This window comes from Gekko japonicus, unplaced genomic scaffold (genome assembly GCF_001447785.1).
Source record: "Gekko japonicus isolate JY-2015 unplaced genomic scaffold, Gekko_japonicus_V1.1 scaffold635, whole genome shotgun sequence".
In the NCBI taxonomy this organism is placed as follows: Eukaryota; Metazoa; Chordata; class Lepidosauria; order Squamata; family Gekkonidae; genus Gekko; species Gekko japonicus.
This window is the reverse complement of record NW_015161422.1, coordinates 794,605-806,216: the sequence shown is the minus strand read 5'-3', so window position 1 is coordinate 806,216 and position 11,612 is coordinate 794,605.

Sequence of the window (11,612 nt, the reverse complement as noted above, 5' to 3'; positions counted from 1 at the left end):
AGCTAGCTCACAGTTTTTTAGCCTCTGGCTCACACAATTTTGTCTTAGCTCAGGAAGGATGGCTCCAGGGCAAACTAATTGATGCAGTAGCCATATCACTCACTCACAACTTTAATGCCAGTAGCTCACAGAGCAGAATTTTTGTTCACAAGACTCCACAGCTTAGAGGGAACATTGCTGAGGAGGGTGGGGTTTGGGGAGGGACCTCAATAGGATATGAAGTAGGGTTGCCAGGTCCTACCTGTGATCCGGTGAGGGGATCCCGGTTTCTGGTCAGGATCTTCTGCCATGAGTGCGAAGCGTGTGGTGCGCAATGATGTTACCCAGAAGTGATGTCATCGCGTCATTGACATCAGGGGTGTGTGACAATCTAGGTTTTTGGCCAAACTCTATGGTTTTGAAGGGAAAAAACCATAGAGTTTTGCCCAAAAGCTAGAGTGTCACCCCGACATCGGCGATGCGATGATGTCATTTCCGGGTGATTTCATTGTTTTGGGGACATTGCCCAAGGACATCCCTGTATGCGGGTGTCAGCAAGCTGCCATGGTGTTCTGTGTAACTTCTGATTGTACATATGTGATCCCTGTCCCTGCCAGCTGGCCCCTGTGTTTTCTATGCTGTAATGCCAAAGTAAAACAACTGGAGGATGTGAGGGGGAGAGTATGCTTCGCTGTTAGCTTCTTACTTATCAAGCCTGTGAACTGCACCAAGCCTGTGAACTGCACCTGTGTTTTGTCTACTGTTCGCCTGGTTCCCAAGACTTGAGCAGGCAACCGTTTTCTCCTGCCCGCCAGCGGGAACGTTATCCATTGGTTGTGTTTCTAACTTGAATCCCTTTATCATGTCTGCCCTAACTGCTTGTGTTCAGTTCTAACAAAGAACGTGTTTGAGTATCTTTCCAATGCTTTGAAATAAACTTTACTTTCTTTGAAACGTGGATTTATTCTCGATGCTTGGGGATCCAACACCAGGTTGGGGCAAGACAGGTAGGGAGCCAGTTGCCTAAACTGGGTCATTTGGAAGAATCCATAACAAATGTCAGTGTTCTGATGTTCACATTGATAAAGACCACCTTTTTAACAAGATTCTGTTCTCTAGGGGGGATTTTCACAGTTGCTTTATTCCATAATAGGGTATGCTGCAGTTGGAGCAATTTTACTTTCAAATTCAAAATTCTGAAATAAAAACGGGCATAATATTATTAAGGCCAGTCAGCTGGAACAGCAGGAAATTACCTCTGTTAACACTCCATTGTGTTAAGAGAGATTGATCAGTTTGGTTACTTTGCTTCTCTTGTGAGTTGAGAATGAGTAGTTTTTTAAATATAAGCTTGGGCCTTTGCAGATGATCAGTTTATAATATGACAAATGCACTTCTCTTTCAGGAATATCAGATTTAGGTAGGGCTGCCAAGTGGGGGCGGGGAGCGGGTAAACCCCCGCTTCAGACGCCTGATTCCCACCGCCACAGAATCGGGCCCCGGGGGGAACTCCGCCCCCCGAAGCGCAGCGTGGCTGCGTCACCGGAGGTGATCGTCGTAGGGAAAACTCTATGGTTTTCCCTCTGACAATCGGGGCCATGCCTTCAACATGATCGACATCGCGCGTCACTTCTGGTGACGTGCTGGCGGCACGTACACGCTTTGCGTGCGTGCGCACACATCAGCGGACGGCTCCTGGAGCCCGGCAAGGTTCCCCCACCGGTAAGAAAAATTGACTTGGCAACCTTAGATTTAGGTAGCAATCAATCTACAATACTAAGGAAACATAAAATACTTTCCTTAACTAGTGGGCCAATTGTAACTTAAAATGCTATCTGTAATGTGATTACATAAGTGTCACATGGGTACGGATAATAAATTGCTCCAATCTGCATATTCCCTTGTGCATTCCATGCTGTGATTCATGCCTCAGAGTTCAATTGATTAAAACGAGATTCTCACAGGAGCCAAAACTTACTGTTCTCAAGGAAAAGTGTGGAAAGATCCCTATCCCTTTCACACATGTTCACACAAACAGATCAGTATTTTTTCAAGTAGCAGCTTGTCAAGGTGAAACTATCAAAGGGCTCATCTAGACTTAGCTTTGAGATTATTTGATTTAATTTTATTTGGAAAATGTCTTTTCTGCCAATCTGATGCATTATAGCAATTAATGCAGTTTACAGAATCTTACAAGTGCAAAACAATTTCAGACAATCTAACTGCACATTTAACAGCACGATCAGCAGAAGAAAAATAAAAATGGCAAATAAAACTCACCACAAACATAAAGCAGCGGCTGAATAGAAAATGAACTAACACCCTGAACTAACATAATCTTCACAGAATGCTAGCAGACCTATAGTGGCCACTGTGAGCTTCTTGGGGCAGAGAGTTGGGAAGCCATAACTGGGAAAGTTCTATCCTGCGTCATGTCTATCAGCTTACCCCCACCAATATGAGCATGTAGAACAGGGCACCACCATGGACAGGTTTGAACAGGTGGTATGCAGTGTTCCCTCTAAGCTTAGTTAGTGTGAGCCAGCTCACAGTTTTTGAGCCTCCAGCTCACACATTTTTGTCTTCGCTCAGGAAGGATGGCTCCAGAGTAAACTAATTTATGCAGTAGCCAAATTGCTTGCTCACGGCTTTAATGGTAGTAGCTCACAAAGTAGAATTTTTGCTCACAAGACTCCACAGCTTAGAGGGAACGTTGGTGGTATGTGTGGTAAATTGCCTTCCATCCCAGGATTAGTGACAAAGTTTACAGAGCAATTTTAAGCAGGTATGTTCAGAATCCTACTCAGATCTATGGGGCTGACTGTTGGCAAAGTGTTCTTAGGAATGAACTTTTAATATCTTTATACAGAAGAGGTTCATCTATAACTTTTAAGTTTGCCATTTTGAAAATTCTTATGAGTCATGATCCTTCTAACTTTAGGAAACAATTGCTTTGCTTAGAAAAGCTAACACATTAAATCAGATTACAAAAATTATATTCAGCAATATTAACTGTTTCAAAATAAATGTTTGATTTTCTTCCCCATTTGTGACAAGGTCTGTGCAAACCTTCTTTGTCACTTCAGCTAGAGATTTTCAGATAGATTATTCCACAAAGATATAGATTGAAACAGCTAGAATACTGATGAATACATCATACTGTACTAAGTAAATGACTCTGTGAGAGCAGAAGAAACTGAACAAAAGGTTAAGTGAAGCAGGATAAAATACTGAAACATCATTTAAATCCAAGGAGGGATGACGTAATAAAGTCCATGTAAGGTAATATAGATACTGATATAGGTGTGTATAAGAGGATGGAATATTAAAATAGTCATTTGGATTTAGCACAGATTATGGCATCATAAATACCCAGTTTTGTTGTTCCCCATTCTTCCACTATGCATGCCTTAGCTCCCACGAGAAGCATGGGAGACAGGTCTGCTAAAGGTCCATGATTCAGCAGTCTTCGCCTGCTGGTACTCTTTCACCCTGCTTACTGATAACAGTTGATAAATGGGAAAACACCTTGTTTCTCTCTACCAACCTTTTGAGCTTTTCTAGCAGTCTTTATTTTTAGCCTTTACTTAAGTAAGTTTTTTCCCAATCTCCTTCAAACCTACTAATCCAACATCTGGAATCTGCATTAAAACATATATAAATTTATGACTACTTAATCTTAAAGACATCCTGCTGGATCTGACCAGTAGTCCATCTAGTCCACCATGCTGTTTCACACAGCAGTCAACCAGTTGCCCCAAGGGCCAAAGGAACAGGGCACAGAAGCCAAGGCCCTCCTTGATGGTGCCTGCCAGCACTGGCCAGCACATTACCAAACAAAAAACCATTGACTTACTTCCAAAGTTTAACCACTGGGCAAGGAAAAGAAATACAAAAATACAAATGAAGCCTCCAGTGAAATCACATGTCCAGTGGTACTTCTCTAGAAACAATAAAAGTGTATGAGTCAATGCATTAAACACCTACTAACTGAAAATAAAGAAAATTGATGAAATATGAATGCTGAAGAATATACAGTTGACCAGAGGTGACTATTTTCATTCAGCATTTATATTTCATCAAGAAAATTGATGGTTTTTTGTTTGGTAATACATTGTATTTACAATGTATGTATTAGTTGTATATGTGTCTAATCTTGTATTTCTTTTATTTTTACAGCAATTGATTTCTGGTCTTTACTCCATATTTTGTATATGTAGGACTGTATGTATTTTTGCACATCAGCCAATATGTTCCGTATGTATTAGACCTCTGAGGAAGGCCTGTAAAGGCCAAAATGCGTTAGGTCTATCTTATTAGGTCTATCTTATTAGCCCTTGTATGTTTTTATAGTTTTATATGAGGTATGAATGGGCCCTTGGTTGTTATTTTAATTTATGTTGAATAAACACACATATATATTTTTGTATATTTTATAATTAGATTTTTAGAGTTGGCCCTTTTCTATTCCTGACTAACCTTTTTAGGTTCTGAATTCTAGGTTTAGGTTCAGTTTTTTCCCCCTTTTTTCTTCTTTGTCCTTATGGTTTATTGGCTAGCCACACAAGTCAAAGAACCTTAGCATCTTTAGTGTATTGGCAACACATTGATTAGACAATAGTCAATCTTAAGGTCATCTCATTAAGAATAATACCTCCCCACCAGAGACATAGGTTGTGATCTGACAGGCTATTTGACCTGATTTCATTGCTTCTCCCTTATGGATTAAAAATGATCATTCAGACAACTTCCGGTTTATGAAACAGCGATGGTGGATGCTCTCCCCGAGTCGCGGGAGAGCGATCCGCACACCAGTGGCCTGGAGGGGTGACACCCCCGCGGAGCTGTTGCGATAGGCTCCAGGCCAGAGGGCTTTTGAGGGGTAGCCTTTTTGATAGCCTAATGCCAGAGAATCGAGGCTCCCCTCCACCTTGATGGTCCAGTCGCTGTGTGGCCTTTGGGCACAAGCTGGTTTGACCGGGACAAGCGCCGGAGATCAAGCGGAATATCATTAAAAGGCAGCATGGTCAGAGAATCTGACCAACAATGAACGTGAGTTCTGAATAAAATGGACTATTAAAAAAGCGGATTCCCCCCCCCCCATGTGGGAAGAAACGGAAGCAAAGAGGGATGCCTCTTATGCGAACTAACCGATAAACGATGCGAAGGGGGAGAGGGGAGGAAAGCAGTGTGTGTGTTGTGAGAGACTTACTTGATTTTTGACATTGTGGAGCGAGTTTCTCGAGTTGGGAAGAACCGGTAGGAAGTGTAAACAAATCGTAAAAATGGCGGCCCAGCATGCAAAGTTGAAAATGAAACCGCCAGGCAGTCAGAGTCCCAAACCGGAAGAGGGGGCAGATGTCATTAAATTACTAGTGGATATGCTCAAGCCGGTGATGGAGCAACTCGATGGTATTAACCAGCAACTGACTGTGAGGAATAAGAACTTTGCATCTCAACAGCTCCAGCTGAATGAAACGGAAAAGAAAGTGGAGCAGGCTAATGAGAAAATCAAAGAGATGGACACCACAAATAAGAAGTTGAAGAAAAGATTGGGAGAAGTGGAAATAAAGCAGAATTTTCAAGAAAATCGTGTACTACAATTACAGATGGAAAAAGCCAACATGATTCTCAGGTTCCAGGGAATTCCTGAAGCAGCGAAAGAGGACCTGAGGAAGTTGCTTAGCGAGATCATCGCTCCAGTGATAGGCTTCACAGCGGATGAATTGGTAAAAGACATGGAGGTGGCCTATAGGGAATACTCCAATTATATATTAAAAAATAGCCTACCTGGAGAAATTGTGGTCAGATTCTCAAGAAGACAGACCAGAGATGATATTTTAAAAGCGACATCAGCAACTCCACTGAAAATGGGAAATGTAATAATCAAGACTCTAAAAGACATTCCATTTGAAATTCGGCAAAATAGGAAAAATTACAAAGATTTGATTGCTTTTCTTCAAACTAATGGAATAACGTACAGGTGGGTGATCCCGGAAGGTGTCATCTTTAAGATTAACAACAAAAGAGAGAAGGTAGACTCCATTTTCAAGGCTAAGGAGTTTTTGTAACGTCAGCTTGGAACAGAGGAAGAGTCTAAGGAGGAAGAAATGAAATCTAGTGACTCTGCTACCTCTGGAATGGAAGAAGACTGCTACAGAAATGGGTGCAGGACCTGCCAAAGTTGTCTGTGATTTTAGAGACAGAAAGTCGAAATACAGGCAGAAGGACTCGGAATTTGGCCTTTTGAAGCGAAGAACATGAAAATGATCAGAAAGTTTTCTCATAACAATTAACACAGTAACATATAAACGTGGAAGACAAACAGGAACTCTACAAGTATATTGTGATACTAACACTTGTGGTACTAACATTTACATTAACAGAAATAAGATCTCCTCCTCTTGGGTTTTTAGTTTACTGTAGTTATCTTTCCTTTATCCCTAGTTGTAGTTTCCCTCCCTAATTTTCTTTGTAGTTTGTAGTTAATGCAAAATAAAAATATCCCTTCGGTGGTTAAAAAAAAAAAGATCATTCAGTGACATCTGTCTCCTGTTCTGCAGTCGTTGGCAGCCTGTACTCACAGCTGACTTTCCTGACACTGGAAAAAATGAGACCTTTACAGATTGAACTGGTCAGGGTTGCCAGGTCTCCCCTAGCCACCAGCGGGGGATGGGGGGGAAGGGTTGGCAGATCCAGGTTAGGAAACTCCTGAAGATTTGGGGGTGGAGCTTGGGGATGACAGGGACCTCAGTGGGGTACAATGCCCATACAGTCCATCCTGAAAAGCATCCATTTTCTCCAGGGGAACTGATCTCTTTAGTCTGGAAATGATCTGTCATTCCAGGGGATCCCCAGGTCCCACCTGGAGGCTGGCATCCTCAGAACTGGTCTCACCACGCAGTTCCCGATGTCTGAACTTTCTCTTGTGAAATCAAGCCGTTTGGGAAGCTAGAGACCACACTTGTGCACTATTTTAAAAATTCATTTAGCAGTGTGCGCGTAAGCAGATCTTTGCCCCATGTGTTTCCTTTTAAAAACCTTATTTAAAACCTATGTGTTTCAGCTGTTTTATGCCTACAGCTTTGCGGCACACGTGGTTGGGAAAGGGGTTAATTAAAAAATTGAGGTTTTTTTCAGAGAGGGAGGGGGGAGGGAGGCAGTCTGAAAATTATGCCGTGTCTCCAGCTTCACTCCAAGCTTTTAAATAAAAATGTCAGCGCACAGGACACAGGATTAGGCTTCTATATTCTCTACCCTGGCTTTGAATTTTTTGAAGAATTCAATTTTTAAAAAGCACACTTTAAAAAACACTGCCATCACAGCCACCCTACAAATTCCAGCAGCTTCCTCCTGCAATTCCATTGGCCACCAGCTGCCAGGAGTTTGAAGCGATATTTCCCATAAGCGCTTATTAGAGGCAGGGCCAGACCATGCTAACCCTGCCATGTGACAAGTCCTAGAGGGCGTTTCACACCCACATTTCATCTCAGTAGCACAAGGAACCTTGGGTATGAGAAATTTGCTTGATTGTGAATACATGTCAGCTGTAGAGGTATGTAGTCACATGTCTTAGCAGCACACCTGTTTGGCCAAACAGGATCAGGCCAGCTGCAGGTAGTCGGGCATACAAAGCCAGACCATTTGTTCTAGTTTTGATCCTTAGTGTTGATCATTAATCCTTCCTTGATTGCGCCTTGCATGGCTGGAACACCTGCTTTTGGACTTTGGAATTCTTTTTGGACTCTGTACCTTCAGGTTAGACCAGGTAACACTTATGTCAGAGGACTAAAGCCTGAAATAAGTATTCTATGTTAGCTATTTAGTTTTCTTGTTTTCTCCCCTGTTTTTGCACTGATCTTATATTTGTAACTTTCTGCACATTTCTTTTAATAAACTTTATTAATTATACTTTTGGGGAGGTTGGGGACTTCAGTCTAAATCCAGTACTTTGGCTTAGTTTGGCTACAGCTGCCAAAGTAATTGTTTTTGGAACTCAACTTGCAAGTGTCCCACCTTGTAGGGCTGACTTTTTAATTAACACCCAGTAGGGTGGGAGTCCCTCAGCTGAGGGTTAACTTAGGGTGGCTCGTTACCCTGGGCAGTGAGGATTCACTCCCCAATTTTGTGCATTTTACACTTGCCTTGACCTTTACCTCCTTGACATTTTGCATGCAAAACATGGGCCAGGTAACATCTGTGCTACGGCTAACTGAATCCAGTGCAGGAGATACAAAAGCACAATGGAAAAACTAACCATTTAGAAAGTGTTGGAATAAAATCCCCTGCCATGTCTGTTTCTTGTCCTATGAAACTGTATTGACCATTTACAGAGGTGAAAATAGTCAACAATCTGGTGGTGTTTCTGACCATCTGTATCTGACTATACAAGATTTCATGGAGACTTATTTCAAAGGGTAAAGAAAGGACACTTTTGTAGCCTGAAGCATTTCTCCTGCCTTAGATTTCAATTTTAAGTGTGAAGATTCCTTTTCAAAACTACTGCAAGCTTTCTATAAATGAAATCCGAGACACAATAAATGCAAAGGGAGAAATGCATTTCTTGTACAGGAAGCCAAGTTTGAAGGGGAAAGGGAGATAAAATGAGTAAGAGGAAAACAGTCAGATTCTGTCTGTATAAAAAGGTAAAGGTTTCCCTTGCTTGAAAGCTCAGAGGTAAATCCCATTTATTTCAATACAAACTTTCAAGTAGGATTACAGCTTTCAGCTTTCTGAAATGTGACTTGCCAAAAACAGTCCAACATGCTAGCTCCTGTTTGTATTATTAATTATACATGCATTCCGAAACTGTGGAGATGAGAGCGGGATAGTACCCATTATCAATGTTTCTGAGCTCCATGTATCAATCTAAAAGTCTGAACAGAGCCTGCAAGTGCAAACTTGTTTAAGCAATCAAGTACACTGTATTACGTACATACAACTTGTATGTAGGTAGTTTCTGCTCAGATAGTATTTAACATTCACAATATGGATTACCCGTGTGTGTGTGTGTATTCCCAAGTGAAGGATTGTGTATATTCCCAAGAGAAGCATTTCCATTTTAACCCTAAAATAAATTCTTACATTTGCAACTGTAAAGCTCATCTTACAATTATCTAAGCCTGAAAGAAACTGTCCAGATTTAGACAAACATGGGAACGTATCTTACAGAAATGAAAGCTGCAATCCAAATTACACTAACCAAGATGAAAGTCCTAAACCTAACACTTAAAAAAATGTTTCAAATCAAGCCATATGATGAGGGGTGTTAACATCACTTGCAGAATCTTCTGTAGGCTGCAGAGAGTTAAAGTAAAGAACTTTGAACTGGAATTCTATGACAACAGAAGGGAATTGAATGGCAAATAACCACAGTAGTTCTTTCAAATAAAAGAATCTGCAGCACATATTGAGGGTGTAGTCGGAGCTGGAAAGAGCAGTAGGTTTGGAATCAGGCCAAAGATTCTCTTAGGATTTCTCTGCAGCTGTGTATAATAATATTTTGGCAGCTTGACTGCTTGGTTTTTTTTACTGTCAATCCTAGTCACGTTGGCTGTGATTACTCGGTGGTGACAGGAACTATTCTGCACATGCTTGGGGGCACTATCAGTATTATTGCTTCATGTGGTCTAGAACTGAGCCTTGGTACTCAGAATCAACACATTGGGGAATTATGGCAGCAGAGGGGGAAAATATTTGGAAAATTCCTCCCCCCTACACACAAAACTCTCTTTCTATAAGATTCTATGAGCTCTTGTGAGAAGGCCTTCTATTATTTTGACTAACTCAATTGTTCTCTCCTTTCTATGCCTTCTGCAGCATACTTAGCCCTTTATTGCAGGGGGAATCAGGGGTTTCGTGGTTAATTTTCAAAGTCCCATTTTTCTGGGTACCTGAGGAATCTCCCTCATCTGAGGCTGGCTTGGTGCTACTGCTTTCATAATCAGCACAGAACCATTTAGTTTACTATCAGGAACAGTCATTTCAAGGTTGAAGTTGAACCCTGGAAAGGCCCCTACCCTGAGAGAGAGAAAAAGAAAAAGCTTATGTCAGAGCCAGCATAGATCTTAATGAGTATATTCTCATATGTTCTCTGTGTTGTGAGAAGTATGCCCATTAACTTGGTACAGTGATCCAACATAGCAGTTGTTTAAAAGGATTAAGTAATAATAAGATGGTCTTGCAGCTGTTAAGGAAAATGAGATGCATAAACTAACAAGGAAAATACCTTTTCCATCTACCCTATCTAAAAATGGGATGTCTCAACACTTTGGGAAATTTTACATCTCTAGGGCTGTGGTCACCCACACTAAATAATCCACTTTCAAACTGGATTTTATTGTGTGAACTGGCAAAATCCAGTTGGAAAGTTCATTGAAAGTGGATTATTTAGTATGTGTGGCCACAGACTAAGTTTAGCACTTGGTTTCCACCAGTTGCCACAGGAAGCTCATAAGCATATGAGAGCTTTCTTCACTAGCTTTGAGTAGTACGGGAAGAGCATATCTAGGACACATTTAGTGACAGAAGAGCTGACGTCAGGATTTCCATCTCGGCTTCTGGTCTATGGATTGGCGATGGCGGTCGCTCTCCCCAGAGCTCGGGGAGGCGATTAGCACACCATCGGTATGGAGGGGTGCCACCTCAAGTGGCACCCCCACGGAGCCTTTGTGGAAGGCTCCAGGCCAGAGAGCTTTGAGGGATAGCCTCTTCGACAGCTTGCTGCTGGAGAATCGAAGCTTCCCTCCACTCTGACGGTCCTACCGGTGAGTGGCCTTAGGGCACAAGCTAACCCAACCGGGACAAGCAGGGGAGACCGAGCGAAATAGCGATTGATGTGAGCGAGGTCAGGAATGTGACCAACAATTAACGTGAGTTCTAAGTAAACAAACTTTGATAAATGGCACCCCCCCTCCCCGTGGGAAAAGCGGAGCGCAAAGAGGGACGCCTCTGAAGCGCAAGGACAGATAAACGCAGCGAAGGGGGAGTGGGAGGAAACAGACAGCGTGTGTATTTTGAGAGACTTACTTGAGTATAAATAGCAAATTGACGAGTGCTTCGAGCCCGGGAGAAGCAGTTTGAAAGTGTAAACAAAGTTGAAAAATGGTGGCATCCCGAGGAAAGTTTAAAGCAAAGCCTGGTAGTCAGAGTCCGAGGCCGGATGAGGGAGCTGACATCATGAAGCTGTTAGCGGATATGCTCAAGCCAGTGATGGATCAGCTCGATGGTATTAACCAGCAACTGGCCTCGTTAAATCAAAACTTTACTTCACAACAGCGCCAGCTGGCAGAAACGGAAAAAAAAAGTGGAGCTGGTGGCTAAGAAAGTTACAGAGATAGACACCTCAAGCAAGAAGATGAAGAAAAGAATGGGTGAAGTGGAAACGAAACAAAATCTTCAAGAAAATCATTTGTTGCAGCTGCAAATGGAAAAGGCTAATATGATTCTCAGGTTCCAGGGGGTTCCTGAGACAGAAAAAGAAGATTTGAAGAAGACTCTGGGTGAAATTATTGCTCCAGTGACAGACTTGCCAGCAGAGGAAATAATAAAAGACATGGAGACAGCTTATAGGGCTTACTGTATCTGATGTTGGGCGGCCAGTCGGCTTCTAGTCCAGAAGATCTGCATCGGGC